Raw genomic sequence first — 18,005 nt, 5'->3', positions numbered from 1 at the left:
TACAGCTCCAGCTGCTGCAACGAGCTAACATTCTCTCTGCTATTCAGTGGATCCCACTGTCATCAGATCCAGTCTCTAAAATATTGGGATTAGTAACTGTAATATTATTCAAGAATTTCAAATTGTAATCTCTTATACTACTGAACAAAAAGTAATTTCAATTCTTTGCTACAGCCCAACATCACCCCCAGGACCTTTGCCATCTCCCTGCGATGCCAGTTTATTATCCACTATTGATTAGAATATGCAATTCTGAGTTAAGTTGGATTTATGGTGATCTTTTGGCAGAAGTGATATATAATATTCCTAACTACTGTATATTTTCATCAGTTTTTATCACATGAAGATAAGAATCATTGTGTTTTCATCAGATTAAGATGAGCAGTTTATATCTACATAGGGAGCAGGTCCTCTTTCACAGAGTTTCTACAGTACCTCGGAAAAGACAAACCAAACGCTGGCTCTACATAGGGACATTTGAGTTTTCATTTCCGTCACTGTAGTCCTCCTACACCCTTTGCACATGGGCGAATTTTCAGTATAGCAACCTCACTGCTCAATAGGTGACTTAATTCTACACACCAGACCTTTAAATTGATACCTTTTATAAAAAAAAAAAAAAAATTCTTCCGACTCCCCTTGCTCTCTCCCTCATTCACTTGTGTTGCGCGGTGTTTAACAGTGGCCTTTTGTTTATTTAAGACCCTCCGTGCCAGACATGCGGTATGCCACACCAGAGGTGCGGTGCCCTCAAGCAGTCAAGTAAATGAAAATCTCAGCACTTGAAAGCGACAGAGAGAAACAGCTGCTGTGCATACGCTTTGCTGGAGTGAAACTGAGAAAACTGAGAGGGGGTAGTTTCCTTGCCCACAACACAGTTCATTTGAGAATATCAATATGAAGGAACTTGATTTAACTGCATTATTGTTGCCACCTGTAAAATCTCTCACCCCTATGATATATCTATGTATTTGTATCTTGAACTCGTTCCCTGCCGAAGGCTGTTGGAGTAGATTTGTGCCCACAGGGGGCAGAGCACAGGTGGAATTACTACTCTGACCGTGCCGCTCAACTCGCTCACCTCCTGCTACAGGTGTGTTGTCTGATCTGGTTGTCTGAGGGAGTCAGTTCTCTCTTTGTTCTCTTCCCCCATTATTTTGTTTCTGTTCCAGGAAAGGTACGCCCTGCACTGCCAGTAAAGCATCATGTACAGATGTCACACCCCCAACCAGCTCATGTCATTCACTAAACTGAGGTTGTGGGTTCACAGAGCTACAAAAAAAACAAAAAAAGTCTTTCTGTCAGATCAGCACAACTTAAGAAGATGCAGCAGACATGCCAAACCACACAAACATAACTAAAGCTATTTGGAAATATTAGATGTTTTTGATGTTGAAGTATATAGAAATTCATCTTTTGATTTTTCCTCTTTGCAACTCCACTGCGTTGAGGAGCGAGCTCCACGGCAGTAGCCCTAAGTTCACTGTCTTGCTCATGGGCACTTCAGAAGAGTTAATGCCACACAACACAGCCATCTAAATTTTTTTTGGAGGACTGCTGCCCACAAAATGATACACAGTTACACCAGCACAGGAAATATTGTAGTGTCTTAACACACTGACAACAGTGGGGTTCCCCGACATCACAGGATGTTATATGCGAACATGCGGCATCACATCCTGCCTTCCTCTCACTGCTTTACCACATCACACTGAAGAAATGCACACAAACACACACACGCACTCACAAAACACCCAGATACACATACACTTGAGCACATTCCCACAGAAAGGATGAGTTGAGTAGTTTCCTGTGGTGTTTCAGTTTTGTTTTTCTGCTGCTGCTACTGTACTTCACCTACTTTCGAGGCATTTTCTTTGCTGCCTGTTTGCAGCTTAACCTCTTTAACCTCCATCTCATCTGGAATATAGTATGAATAATGTAGACCATGACCTCTATTTAGTATCTATCTGAAAAAGCCGAAAGATTGCTCAGCAGGGATGTTCCTAATTGGCCTACATTGTAATAAAAAGATGACGGAGCTTGTGAATAACATTACAATGCCTCTTTAAAGGGATATTACAGAATTTAGAAATAGGAAACCTTAATCCAGATAGACACAGAGATCTGTTTCATTTTGTCTGTATCTGACTCAATGCCCAGTGTGCAATAATGACAGAAGTAAAGCACGCAGCAGTGATCAGTGGGATAAGCTCTCAGACCTTCCATACACCCCTCTCCACTCTAATTGACGAGTGTAATTTGATGGCACTCGTAACAGAGTTAGAAAGCAATTAGCGTCATGGCCGATCGGCACAAACAGTGCAGAGAGCCCACCTGTGGGTCACTTTTTAATTTGGTGAAGTGCACAGTGCTTAGTGCAGTCCTCTGCCTTTGATATACTCAGTAGATGGTAAATCCTGTTAGCGCTAACTCCACAAACTACCCCACCGACCAATATCCATCTAATCCACTGGTTAGGAGCTCACCAAGCCACACAACAAATTATTAGGGTGTCATCTGGCCTAGGATTAAAATCCAGACTCCTTCGCATAAAAATAGGAGAAAAAGTAGAGATGAAAGGGAGGGGAGGGAATGGGAGAGAAGAGGGATGAGGCAATGACGGGGGAGGGTGTTTAATTAAAGCGACTGATCCATGCTGTTTGTTGAAGGACTAATTGTCTTTCCCCCTGAGGAGGCTGTTTCCTCAAGGAGCCTCTCCAAATTACACTCCAGACGGTAAATCCTTGTTGGTGGTGAAGACTACAGCACTAACTGGAAAGGAAGGAGTAATTCAAGGAAATAAGTTTATTTCACAACAATAACAACACACGAGGAGATTTCTTTGTTCCATTTGCTCTTTGGAGATACGATGTCTGATACTGCGTCTGTGTTTGTTCTAATTAGGCCAGCGTTGTGTTGATCTTGTCAGACATTGTGCTGTCCCTCTTTTTCCCCGAGGAGTGTGTTTAACATGCAGTCCCCAGGCAGGGTACTTGACCCAGAATGACCTTTGACCTCTCATTACACCAGCTTAGGGTTTCCTTTCCATGCTTCTCTGGCCCAAATTTCAGACTTTGCTGCCTTTGACTGTAACCCTGCCCTTGAGCAAAACTCCACATGGCTCCACATGTACATGTCAGTCGGTACTCAGTGCGTCAATGTGCTCATGAGTTCATAGCATTTCAGTGTGGATGGTTTAAAGGTCATTACACCAGGTTATGATAGCCTTGGTGTTTTATATCAGGATCAACTGCACATATCTTATGGGAGCTTGATCATTGCATGGACACAATATAATCCATCTTGTCAGCACAACTTTTAAATATCAGAAGTAGTACAACCCAGTCTCGCTCCAAACTCAGTGGCACTCATCGCCAGTGACCAAGGCATATTTTAAGTAAATCTAAAACGCAGTTAACCTGCTTTGGAAGTTTATTTTGACCGAGGACTGTTTTCATTTACCAAGCAGGACCTGCACATTATCTGTGATAAAAAAGTTTATTTTTAAAAGACACTGCGTGTAACAAGCATAACTTCACACGCCATCACTGAGCATCCAAAACTGATCGGACTACTGGGTCCAAGTTATGTTTAGTCCAACTGGTTTGGGTAAGGTCTTGATATTTTGCCACCAGTCTTGGTTTTGTATGCCAGCAAGTCTTATTTTAAGTTCTGATTGTGCCATAATCATCAAATAAATAAAGATGTTTTTGAGGTGAGACAAAGAGTGTTGATCTGTGATGGGCAGGTTAATGTGCATCTATTTCTACTGTGACTGCAGCTGCCGATTTATTGGTAATCAGGCTGCTGCTTGTGTTGGTGTTAACTGTTGTTTGGGGTTGTTTTGATAAAGTGCATCTTGGATCAGGTTTAGTTATTCAGTTCAGTTCAATTCAATGCCATTCAATTCAGTTCAGTTTAGTTCAGTTCAATTCAGAACTTTATTATTTATATATATAGATATATATATATATTATATATTTATTTATATAAGACTCAGCTCATAGAGAGGTCCATAGGTAGGACACACAATAAAAAGGAAATTAAAATATTTATAAGGTTCTAAGTTAATAAGTTAATTGTCATGAAAGGAATAATGGAAATGAAAAAAGAAATTATGAATAATGAAAAGGGGAAGATTTCTTTGGCTGAAGAAACTCAGACTTGTCAACTTATCTATAGGAAGATTAACATGGGGTATGCAAAGTTTTTCACATTCACACAGACAAGTTTACAATCTAAATGAAGAAGACCCCCCCCCCCCCCCAGTGTGACTTAAACCCACACTATCAAAGAATCAATACATTGATGTATGACTGAACTTTGGTTGTTTGCTTTGCTAATTCAGTTCTCAGCAGGCTTGACTTTCATTGAATGTAGGTATTGTAATAAAAAAAAAAACCTCAAATTCTTGTAGAAACCACAGGACAAAACACAGAATGCATATATTCTCCTCTTTGTATTCCAGTAGTTTGGGGCTGACAGATGATCATAATTCAGTTCACAATCAAACTATAGTATTCTGTCTAACAGGTTATGTGTTCAGTCCCAGCACAGCCTCCAATTGGACCACAGCAAACTGTCACTGGGCAGTTTAAACCAGTCAGATTCCCAAAACTCCACCTACATAGACAAAGACAAACCACTGGCCCCCGCTTAACCAAACAAAATAGGAGAGAAAGGAACGAGCTGAGAAATCCCACAGCGCTGGACAATGACACAGTGTAGATTGGACATGTGTGAATGTGTGTGTGCTGAAAGAGAAAAAGCTAACAGAGAGGAGGCATGGCTGCATGAGCTCTCTGTGTTGATGTTGCTGCAACGTCATACAAGTCTGAGTCACAGTCCCATCCTCTGGCCTCAGCTCTGACTCTCCAACAGTGATAAAATGTCAGCTTTCACTCTCTGACATCTAACTCTCATTGACTGTGCCCTTTTTCAGCATAGTTAAAATTTGTTGCGGGGAGTTTAGAAGGAGTTTTTTGTCGGGAATACTTTGGAATATAATATCAAGACAGTAAAAAACCTACTGAGTCCTTTTGTGCACAATGTTGCCTGCAGGTAAGCATGTGAAATCAATATTGTACTCTGCTGAACATTTAATCACAAACACTCTTATTAAATAAAATGCAGCAGTCTCTAATGGATCCATTCTCCTGCCATTCTGTTGCTGAGGTTTGTCTGCAAGTCTGTGTGTGGACATGTGAGTCTACCTGGCACCCTTGCGATATTTCCAGCCTGGACTAATATGTTTAACAGCCAGCTGCAGCCTGAATGGGGCGCAACAGGAAACACATAGCTGTCATCAAAACACACTCCACTGGCCAGGGGTCCTGGCGATAAAAAAGGGCTTTAATTTATGCAGTGATTATGATTTCATGATCCCAGAGAGGGCTGGTGATTCACTGTCATAGATAGAGCTGATTTATTGTTTTCATTTTATGTTTTTTTTTTTTTTTAAGGGAGGAAGAAGGTTGAAAAGAAAAAAAAATCCAGCGGCTATGTCTCCATCTGCGCTGTAAGAACGTAAGCAGCGCTGCCTCTTTGCCTCGACTCTGCATGGAGTGGGAGCAGCAGTCACAGATGGTGAACAAATGTTCTTTTGAGGGAGCGTTGCACAAGACTTGGTTCGTGCACAGCCCAGCAGTGAGCTAGCTTTGCTGCAGATGGTTTAAAAAGCAGCCTCCAACAAACACGCGTGTGGCAAACATCACCTCTTTCATCAATTTGTGATGCAACACAACTTGGTGAATGTTTGCTTTATTGCATTTTTCATTTTGTTTGTCGCCGAACACTTGCCAAATCATTTTACTCATTGATCGGTATTGATGAGGGCAGCCTACACGTGGCCTTGTTAATAGCCTGAACTCTGTTACATACTCTTGAGGGCTTCACATGTTATCCATATCTGTATATCTATATCTAGTCCCATCCTATATATTTAGAATAATTTGGAAACATTTCTATACCCTGTGTAATTAGTGGTTATTAGAAATGCTTGCAGCAGCACTGTGTCTAGTCAACATGCACAGTTTTCAGAGAAAAGGTATAAAACTTTTCTATAGACTTCAGGACTTATGCTATTTCCATTACATCTGGGATATTTCATCTCACACTGAATTACAAACCAGATTTTGCTCACAAATTGTGGCACAGGCCATTAACACATAATTATGTGGTGTGAATAATGGCTGTGAGTATGAAATACAAGCATTTGGACAGCACTTTTTTCAGTTTTATGCGTCTTAAAGCAACTGAGAAAATTAACGGAATATGTCTGGGGATTGTCGGGAAAGCCAGAGCAAGTCCAAGTGCATACGAGCTGGCAAATGTGTTTTGTTTGGACAAAACTACAGTTAAAATAACCATGTCTCTTGTACACCACTTCAAACAACTCCAAAGGACCTCTGGACAAATAATATTATGACCGATGTGCCTTTTGTTATCTATATAGGGACTTACAAAACCAAAGTAAACAAAAGCAACCATGCCATGTGATGGCGCTGAAGGTAAATCACCACTGAATAACTTTGAAAGCATAAAGAAATTTGAAATTTCCATCAATTGCAATGGAGTTTTCCCCGACAAAAAACTTGGAGGACCTGACCTGCTGTCATGACCATTACATTAATGTGAGAACATGCGATGACTGAGAATTCTACTAATGAACGAGTTAAAATTAATAACAAGATTGGACCAAGAGCAGTGGGGGAGAGGGGACAGAGGAATGAAGAAAGTCCAAAGAGGGTTGCCCTTGTGTGCAAACAGTGATGCCCATTGTCTTTGTGAGTAGGTGTTTTGGTCTGGATTGGTGGGCCCGGTGCTGTAATTGCTGTTTGGAATGTCAGCTTGGTTAGAGGATGTGCTCGGACTACTGGGTGTCATTGTCCGTGTGCACTCCAACGCCAGAACTCTGGAGTCACGGACCACAATTAAGATTATGAGCTTTTATTAGTAAATATAGTTCCTCTGTCTCCATGGGAAGTGCATCCAGCACAGAGAGTCATTTGACTTTTTTAACTGGTCTGAATGTACAACAAACATGTGATGTCTATCTTGAGAATTAAGCTAATTCACGTAGGGTACATGCATAGTATACTTGAGCGTTTGCACATTTGTATATATGTGAGTGTGAGTGGCAAGGATCACGGTATGGATGCATGTGTGCTGACAAGAAGTTGAATATCTGTCATACCTTGAACTGAAGGAAAACCTTTCACACGTAATGTAGCCTCTGAGATTTTTTTATTGCAGCTACAGCTGCCTTTAACTACACATAATATAGGAATAATGTTGCCTTTTAACCTCTTCTGAGAGTTAAACAGTGCTTGACCTCGGAGTGAAATGTCCTTGATTTGGTCATTCGCTCATCAAACTACTGTTTGCTACTTATATTTACAAAAGTGAATCAAAGCTTTGTATACAGAAACATTACAACTGTGTTACTGTGTGAAAAGTGATGACAGTGTCTGACTCAAAATTTACCTTGTCTCATCCCTTATTCTGCATGGAGTAGGTAGGGCACTGTGACTCAATGGTTGGCAAGAGTCCAACTGGTTGGGAAAATAGTACACACATCCCCCTTGCTTTAGATAAAAACAAGTGCTGAGTACTTCTTCACCCTTGTGCACACAGAAAAACAAACACTTTTTGTGGCTAAAATTGCTTTTGCTTTTTTTTGCACAACTGTATAGAATTTTTTTGTCTTTGAAGACACCAAACAACAGTTGGTGAAAAGCCTGTGATATACAACATATTGTCACCAGCAGAAACAATCATATTCCAAAACAAAAACACTAGTTTCTTTGTTTGTAAGTTTTAAGTGGTTGCTTTAGATTAATCCTAAATTTACTGTATTTAGAATAACTTTCAGTGCGTGACAGGACAGAGAGCAGTGCTGAATAGATGGAGCTTTATCATTATTTTTGAGACCATACAATTACAGAACCTTCCAAGTGCATAGTGCAGGTTGCAAAATAACAAAATAAGAGTAAAAGAAAACCAATTAATCAATTAAAAAGGGCATTGTTCTTTTGTTTGTTGCATTATGTGTCTGGGGTTTAGTTCCACCCATAGGCACCAATTTGTCTGGGAATGTGCAGGATGCTACAGGATGCTGTAGACAAATGAGGAGCTTCAGCCTAGCAAGCTCTTCATATTAACTTTTGATGAAAACAATATTTCCATGTGATAAACAAGTTTCATGTAGTTGAACTGACACCCCACACTCCTGTTTGTGTAGACACAAAAAAAAACAAACAAAGCAACAGCATTTAAGTCTTTAAATTATACCAAACAGGGATTTCCAATCACAATAAATTAGCCTTTTTTTAATATCCTAACCCCTAATTGTTGAAAACACAGCCCAACTGTGTTTTCGTAATTGCATCCAGCAAGGAGGTCATGTTTTTGGTGCCGTTTGTCTGTTCATTTGGTTGTCAGCAGGATTTCAGAAAAAAACTAAAGGCCTGATTTTTGTGAAACATCAGCCAAGTAGTGGATCTGAATCATGCAACGCAATTTATTTTTTTTTCATTTTTGTTAAACAAATAAAAAAACTTGCAATATACAGTATTAAGCAGTATTAATTAATAGTGAGAGAGGGCATTTGACTCTGTCGGAGGTCTAAACTCTCCGAGTGTCCTGGTAGTTGCCTCTGTGATCAAAAAACAAAAAAAAACAAAAAAAAAAAGGTTGTTAACTGGATTTACAAAACATTTAAACACAAGTTCCCAGCAATGCTTGCATTTGCATGGAAATGTTGGCGTTCAAGCTCAGATCTTTTCATTAAATTTTGGTAAAATTTGTGATAAATTTTCAAGTGTATCTAACTATTTGTTTGTCAGATCTTTCTTGAGGCTGGAAAACAAGGAAATGTAGATTAGTGGGTAGATGCTTTTCAATTCAGTGGCATCCTCTTGGCATTAATGTATGATACGTGTAGTACAGGCCAGGCACTGCAGAGCCTGTGCTTGCTTAAAAGACGCTAGGAAAAGTTTGCATGCGTACCATGAAAGTAAGCAGTATCAATATGTTCTGATATTACACTGACTCAGAATCATCATCATGTTTTACATTAGCAATTGAAGAAATATGAACCCAATCACATTAGTTGCCAAATGCACACAATAAGCAGGCTTAGAACAAAAAGTAATTCAACAAAATTCATGCATATCCAACATAATCATGGGCAGTCATATATGTATAATCTGTGTATTTGGGGGAGGGGCTGAGATTACATCACCAATATGTGGATGGGAGGAAAGAATAAATAAGGGGGCGGTACCATAAGATTGATGGTCAGGGCGGTGGATGGGTTTCAAAAGACTGAACTTTCCTCTGAGACATTCCCCAGAGGACTGGTGTTCAGATCTGTGTGAACTTTGAGTCATTTTAAGGTACGCCATCACCCTGCTTCGTTTCCTAAACCTAACCACAGTAACTTTAAGTTTAGCATGTTACCACATTTGTGGGGTGCTAATTCCTATAACATCATACAAACTGCTGTATGAAGATACGTTGCACTATGGAATGATGATCTCTCCCTTTTCTCTCTCTCTCTCACTCAGTCACTCTCTCCCCCTATCTCTCTCTCTGTGTCTCTGTCTCTGTCAGACGAGCTTGGAGACTCATTGTTCTGAGGGGAAATGCTCTCACCATACAGGCTGCAGGCTTGTATACTCTAGATTTAACCTTATAATAGCCTTACCAGCATTTAACCAACCAGCTTCCGCTTGCTTTATGTTGAAGCCCTGTTACAAACACAAAATAGACTCGGACAAATGACGAGTAGCTCTGCTTTCTCAGAAAAGCTCAAAAGAGACAGAAGATAAGACAGAAAGTGAGGAAGCAACAGAGCAGTTCTTTTTTTAAAATTTAAATATTCTATCTGTATCTCTGTTTTGACGGTTTGCTTCAAGCCTACAAGATACTAAAAGGTAGATTTGTTTGGCATCTTCTGTCTCGAGGCCCTTAGGCTTCCAGACACTGAGAGGGCCACGGGGGAAGCAGCTGCAGCTACTGCTACTCGTAAAGACTGACATATATTTACTTGCATACACATGTGGAGGCACTCACTGTCTCTCTCTTCCTCTCAAACACATGCACAAATACACACTAAGAGAGCAGAAGGAGAAGGAGATTCCCCTGTAATGGATGGTGCAGGTGTGAGGATGTTGTCATGTGGGACTTTCCAAAAGCAATGAAATATGCAGGCTATAATGGTAGGGCCAATAGTAGCCTCCGCTTAACAACATGTGTCCAGAGGAAGGGGCTTTTACTGGACAGGCAGCACACCTGCCCTGTAAATATTGTCTCACCCCTTACTTACCCATTCCCCTGTTACATCTGACTCCACCCAACTCATCCATCTCTACACTAACATCTTTGTTTCAGCTTAACAGATATTTGGACTTCTTTACACTACTGTAGGGTGATAAGGCTTAAAAATAATATTGTGATGTTTTTTGCCTATATTGCAATATACTATCTACATCTTGATATTTTCTGCTTCTGTAGAGAACTAAAATACAAAAATATTCAATGAACTACAGTTAAAATAAAGTAGCTGCTGTCATATGATTAAGTTATATAAATTACTGTTACATTAAAGGTCAATAAAGCACTGTTATAATACATTTGAATGGAATACTGTTGTAATAAAGTTGAACAAAGTACTGTTATCATAAAGTCAAGTAAAGTGCTGTTGTGATGAAGTTAAATAAATTACTGTTATAATAACGTTAAATAAACTACTGTTGTAACAAATCTGAATAAAGTACTGCTACAATCAATTTGAATAAAATATTGTTATAATAGGTAAACAAAGTACTGTTATCATAAAGTTAAATAAAGTAATGTTGAATGAAATTAAATAAAGTAATGTTATATTAACGTTAAATAAAGTACGGTTATGATAGTTAAATATTGTCTTAAAGTTACTGTTATAATGAAATAAATCAAAGTGGAAACACTGGTGCTTTTATTTTGAAGCATCCAACTTCATGTTTTTGCTGTGAACTTGAAGCTTCCAGTCAACAGCTAGATGTTAGCAGTAAGCAGAAAGTTAGGCTGTTACCGTGGTGCCTTAAAATGTGAATATTTCATCAGTGTGAGAGGGAAACAAACCAAGAGCTCGCCCCACTTCATATATCAATAGTATTTCAAGTTGCACTGGTGGTCCATGGCCCCACAATGTGACTAAATAGTTGCAGCCTGGGGCACTGCATTTACAAAAACACAAGCCTTGTCTGCTCCTAAATCATCGCTCAGGCTATAGTGGTATGGACGGGTGGAGGAGTTTCATGCATCGTGTTTGTGAGTCTTTCTTTTTATGTGTGTGTCTGGGAGAGGGAGAGAGCAAGTGAACCGAAACGCCAGGCGAGTCTCTTGCTTGTGACTTTATACAGTATGTTCTCAATATATTCATTTTATACATCCCACGTGGAACAAGCCACAATACAGCAAGGATGTTCGATATATCGCCCACCCCTACACTACTGCAGTGCGAATTACAATTGGTACTTAGCATCAATATTTGGATTGAATCATTAAAATACAACTAAGAAATGAACTAAGGCATGTCACTAAGCATTGTCTCTGTTTTGTTTTTGCACTTTGAGGATAATTTAGCAGTGATGGATTTATTTCTCCACTAGATGCTTCTCTGATCTCTTTTATCCATTCTGTATAGGCTGGGAGTGGGCCTGACTATCAGCATCTGTGCTCAGCCTCGTCAGTATCTCCCCGGTCTTTCTCATTTCATTAGGAATCACTCAGCACTTCAGAGAAACATTCAATTACGCTCCAATGGTAATTAAATGTTCCTCAAATGAGTTCATTTAAATCATCTTCATTTGGGCTTCGGTCGGGTTTTTAATGCCGAGTGCTTGACGCAGGGCTCGAATGAACATTAAGCGCCTCACCCACTGGGAGTGTTTGAAGGGCCACGCTCACAATCACAGTCAGATGACATTTTAACCAGCTTAGCAGCGTAACAATTGAGAAGATGTCATTATTAGGAACAGGCACAGACTGCAGGATTCAAACACACAAAGGCCTTGATAATATTGGTAATGATATTGGTACAGTGATGCTCATCTGCAGGTCAGAAATAGCTCTGATTAAGATAATGCCATAACGCTGCAATTTGAATATGACGATTAGTCTTTTTGCCATGAGACCAAATGTGACATTACCCGTGATTACTTAGCCCACTATGTTAGATTATGTCTGATTTGACACGGGTAATAGGAATGATCTCAAATTCATCCACTCACGTTTCATCATGTTAAAGGTTTTCCTCATAAAGGTTTAGATTGTATGACGATAAAAGACTTAAATGTCATTGCAAATCCTACAATTAGAAATGGCTGCAATTCAGGACCACGATTTTAAAGTTGCAGGATATCATGGGAAAGTTAAATATGATCAGCCCGAGCTCACACTAAAACTTTGTGTTCTCTCCCTCTCTTAGGCTTTCTTTCTCTAATCAGGCACTGCACTGTAAATGCTACATGTCTAGTTTTATAGTGGCTAATGCCCCACTCTAAAAGCTGTAAACTCTTTTTGTGTGATGTTGACTTCTGAGTGGAACATAAGTAAGGGGTATTTACGAAAAATAAACTTTTAATCGCCTCTATTGTGTGTTAAAAGGTCCGCCTCCTCCCACAACGGCCCAACCCTGTACAGTCCAGCATAATAAATGTAATAATTATGTGTTGGTGAAATAACTGTAAATCATTTAATGACCCTACAAGGCGAGAGTTATTTTTAAAAGGGGATTCATCAATATTCTCCAGGGGTACATGAAGAAAGGTCAGAAAATCTCTCATTAGGCTACGAGCATGCGCATGTGTGTCCCCCTATGTGCATTTGTGTAGCCATGCATCCATTTGGGAGTTGGTTTGTGTCATTGTGTTCGCGTGTGGGTTCCTGTTTACTTGTTAGTATGATGGTGATGGTGATGTACTGTGATTGGAGATAACAGAAGACGAGAGCATCAACAACAACAGCATCCTTATCATCTATACATACGGAGCGGTCATCTGTCTGACAAACTAATTACTTACTTTTCAAGTAATTATGATAATATCTACGTTTGCGCTGACAGATTGTGTTGAGTATTCCTTCTCGAAATCCTGCAGCTTTTATCAAACTGTGTTTTAAGCAGACAGCCACTGCTTCGATATATCTTCTCTGCATCAATGGCCTGTATTGGCAGATTTGACAAACACTGAGTTGAACACAATGAAAAGAAGGTTTCATTAAGTTCAGCGTAATGACCCTGCATGAGATGAGGAATGAGTTGGAAAACATAGATAAGATAATATCTGTGAGTTAAACAACAACAGAAACAAAACATTTGCTTTGTGCAATTGTCTGTTTACTTACTATACATGTGAGCGTGTGATTAGTGTGTCCTCCACCACTACCATTCACCATACACACACAAACTCACCACACATTTCCCTCTCCTACACATTTTCATTTGCTCAACAATAGACCACAGGGCAAAGAGTTTTACAAGCCATTTTAGCTCGGGAGGCTAAAAAGTCTCGCTCTCTGATATTTCTGTTGGATCTCTGCTGTAATTAGCTTGCTAACTCTCTGTAATTGTGAAAATTATACTTTATTGTCGGTGTCAGTTCCAGGCTAAAGTAGCTCAAGGGCACAAGAGCAGCTGGGGGGTGGAGGCCACAGTCTTGCCAAAATTTGAGTAGGAGGCCACAACTTCTGCATGTATTGCTGCAATTCCTATTGGCCCTGTATAGATGTCTTTAAGGAGGAGGACATAATATTATAAATGCATTTACATACAACTCTGTAAAGTCAAATGTTGTTGACTTTATGATAAAGTTTGAGGCCATATTTTGTAGTATTTATGTTGATCTGCATTATTGTACATTATTGTAGTATTTTCACTCATTTTGTACTGTCAGGGGTGTTGTAGGAGGGGGAAAAGTGACATTAATAACCAAGGGCCCAAAATTTTTTGCAATTTTTTATAACAAAGTAATTAGTGCCCACCCCTGCCAAGGCTTGTGCTGCTGAAGCAAGAAAAAACATGGTCATTCCCCACAAAAAGAAATCGAGGTTAAAAAAAAAAAAGTAAAAAAAAGGAAGGTGTACAAGAGAGACGTGTCAGAATTTGGTGCAACGCCCCTGATTCTGCTAAATTTTAAACAGTACAAAATCAATGATGCAGTTAAAAATAATCTTTTTCATTGCTCTTACAAAACACAGATCTCAGAATTGATACTAAATGTGTCATCGTGCAGAGTAAAACTTTGTTTAGTCTGGTAGAAAACTGTGTCATTGTGCTTTATTTGTTTTAATATTAAGTCATATCAAAACTCAAACACAGACATACACATACAAATGCAGGCACAAACACGCAAACCCACACACACATACTCAGGTTTACAGGCACGCCCAAGCACCACACACACACACACACGCGTGTGTGCGCGCGCACACACACACACACACACACACACACACAGTTAGAGATGAAAGTCTAAGTTGCATGAAACCATTGAGGGCATCCAAAAGCAGATAACCCTGGAAAGCTATCCAACAGTTAATATAGCATTAAATTGCTATACACATTAACCTAACACATGACAGCAAACCAATACATTATGTTCATATGAATGTAATTATAGCTAATATGCAAGCCACTCTGCCAGCTCTTGTGCAATATTGACCAGTCTCCTTCGATTACTCCACAGAGTATTCTACATCTACAGGCCACACAGTATTAATTAGCAGCCATGTTATTTCACTTGACAAAGCTTCAGCTAGAATGTGGAAGTGAAATAAATGCGAGACATTTAACTTCAAAACTCTGTGTCACCCCCTGGTCATGTGACACTGAGACAGTCTAGAAAACAAGTGTGACTCTGCTGTTCACAGCACTGTAACACATTCACTGGTTTACTGCTGGTCCCTCGCCCTCAAGCCACAAAGCTGATCCTAGCTCGGGGTCGTACGCTCAAGTTCTCCAGTCACACAAAGCCCGCTAGCTGTAGGCTACCAAATACTTTCCACCAGTGTCAGAGAGGCCATCCAGAATCCACCTCCGACTACAGATCTGCTCTCTTCCTGACCTTGTTTTGTCTGCTCTGTCCTCTGTCGCACCCTTCACAGCCTCACCCTCCTTCTGACTAATGGATTAAGGTAATTATGACATGGCTGTGCCCACATTCTGTTGGTGGGGTGAAAATTGATATTCCAGCTTTGTTGTTCTCACTAAACTGTTGATGAAATTGCATTGCCCCAGAGCAATCCCAGCTCTGCGCGTTAGCAGAGATGTAAAGCACGGGTAGTGTTTCTGTCTTCTTCATCTTGAAGTTAAAAGCGGAGCTCAGACAAAGTGTTTTTGTCACATTAAAAGCTACGTGACTCCATTCTTTTACCTACATTGCCCGTGTGTTTGCAGGTGCTATCAGCTTTCAGGTATTCACCAATGCAGACATGAATACAGTAATAGGCTCAGGTTAGGGGCGGCTCACAAGTGTTGGAATGCAAAGAGGCTGATTAGATGGCCTTATCGAGCCCTGACTGGAACTGAGCAATCCCCCCCCCCCCCACACACACACACACACACACACACAGTCTAACAGACATACAGCAAACAACTCACTGACCTCTGCTCTTTCCACTCAGTCGTCTCCATGAGTTCAGACAGATACCGCCACAAATATTGTAATCTAAATGACACTCCTCATGTTGTTGCTGAGTTTGGGTTAAAGGATTGAAATTGTTTACATTTATAAGAAGATTACTGCAAACTATTGATGGCTGTCTTAAATAAGATTCAGAATATCTCTACAACTTAAAAGAATTTAAGTGTCACTATAGACAAATAGTCAGTGCAATGAACGTGTGTGTGTTAGTGTCTTTCACCCATGACAGAGAGGACATTTTTTGGAAGAGTACCCTCATGTTTACTACTAACAAGGTTTCTTTTCAGTGGTTTTGACTTCTTTTAAAACTCTTTGCCTGGTCTGTTGCTTAAAAAAGATCCTCATCATTGTCTGAGTATTGTAGACCAAAGTATGAGTCCAGTTTCTTTGTCCTCCCCTTATGGCCTAAGCACTGAACCCTGCCCTGTAACATTGTCGAAAGTGCAGGACCATGTGAGGACCCCAAACTCTATATGGGGAGTGGGACAACACTTTGTGAAATCACATTACCTGGAAAAAGGCATTTCTGAGGACAGTTAAGGGTGAGACTGATATTTCGGACGGATGTAGTTCACTGTAACAAACTGGCATGTTTGTTGGTTGCTGCCAGCACTTCTGTTGAATCAAACCAAGAATTTGGAAGTCGCCATTCTGCTATCATAAGACAAATAAGCGTATGGAAATAGGGCTGGTGAATAAAATGTGTGCTATTTGGGGATTATGACACAAAGGCCCCTGAGCCTGTAGGTGTACAAGCACCCTCCTGGAGAACAGTACTAAGCCTTTGTAAAGTCTTAAAGATAAACTCTGGGGACTTAAATTCTATAATGATGGTTTCTTTCTTGTGACATCTTTAAAGTGAATGTTAAGGCTATTCCTTCACATTTTCTGTACTAGGACTTTTTTGGAGAGACTCTGTTATTGACCTAAAGGACTAGACCATTTGACAAGCAATGCAAAGTTAATAACAGCAACTTCATGAGGCTCTGGCTTAAAGGCCCACTGAGCCTTTGGGTCCAGGGCCTGGGCCCCATGGGCCCACTTGGTAATACACCCATGCAAATAATGTTAAAAGTAAATAACATGCTTCTTTTTATATTTTTTATGATGTCCAATTCTTCTGTTTTTACCATTTTACGTTACATGACATTTATTTGGCTGACACTTTTGTCCAAAGCGGTTTACAGTAAGTGCTTTCAACCACAGCAGAACGTGTCTCAACACTATGCATTGTGGGTTTTTCCCCTGAGCAAAGTCTGCGGACTTATGAAAAGTGTGCATAAAGAGGAAGAAAAATGTCAGAGAGCCCTCAAACCCTTGCCAATTTCACAGTGGGATAGCCCGGAGCCCTAACATACCCATCAGCAGTGTGTTTCACAGTTTGTCAGTGCGTAAAGGTGGACGTTACAACTCGGCCCTGATCGCTTTAAAGGAAGAACTTACAGTCCTAACAGTACACTATTTAAACTGACAAGAGGCTGGTTAGAGAGGGGTTTGAATAAAACGACAAACACGACTGACTGACCCAACAAAGCTCCAAAACCAAACCAGAGGTCATCTTGTAGTAACAAAGCCACATCACTGCAAAAAAATGTAAGTGTGTAAATAATGCATTATGTAATATCGAGAGTACTTTAAAAAAAAAAAAAAAAAAAAAAAAAACTATTTTAAAGAGGCTTTGAAAACAATAAGATCTTCCGAGGAAATTCTTATGGATGTTAAGATTTTGTGTTTATCAAATATAAATATTCAGTCAACACCAGAAGATTTGTCATCAATCAAAGGGATTTAAAATACACTGGAGGTGTATATGTATCACATTGTAAAAAGCTTCGGTTAACTCTGACTTAGTAATTCTGAACTTGACAAAGGTGAGGTGACCAAACCTGATCAGCACAAAAGATGAAAACATCATATTTGCTCCAAACACCTTTTTTCCCTCCAGCTTTTTAAATGACTAAAAAGTCTGAAAAAATGGGATTGACCCTTTTAATGATATCACAGTGCTTCACATCTCAAACACCCTGCGTTACTCTTCAGCCTCGTCACTTCCTCCCCCCTGGTTTGATAAGTTTTTTCACGGCGGCCAGATTCCTCTCCGTGTAGATCTCTCTCAGCTCTGCATCATCAATAACTTCAAAGGCACAAAAGCAGCTAAATTAGGTCCGCCACTTTCTTCTGTCATGACTAATGAGCTCTCCCTTCGTTTGTGTATTAGTCTCGCTCGGCTGTGGCCGTACCCCAGGGAACGGGCCACTGCTGTGCCTTCCTATGAACAGGTAAGCCCAAACAGATGACAAGGCAACAGAATGG

The sequence above is a fragment of the Plectropomus leopardus genome, chromosome 1, assembly GCF_008729295.1.
Source record: "Plectropomus leopardus isolate mb chromosome 1, YSFRI_Pleo_2.0, whole genome shotgun sequence".
Lineage (NCBI taxonomy): Eukaryota > Metazoa > Chordata > Actinopteri > Perciformes > Serranidae > Plectropomus > Plectropomus leopardus.
This window is presented reverse-complemented; position numbering follows the sequence as displayed.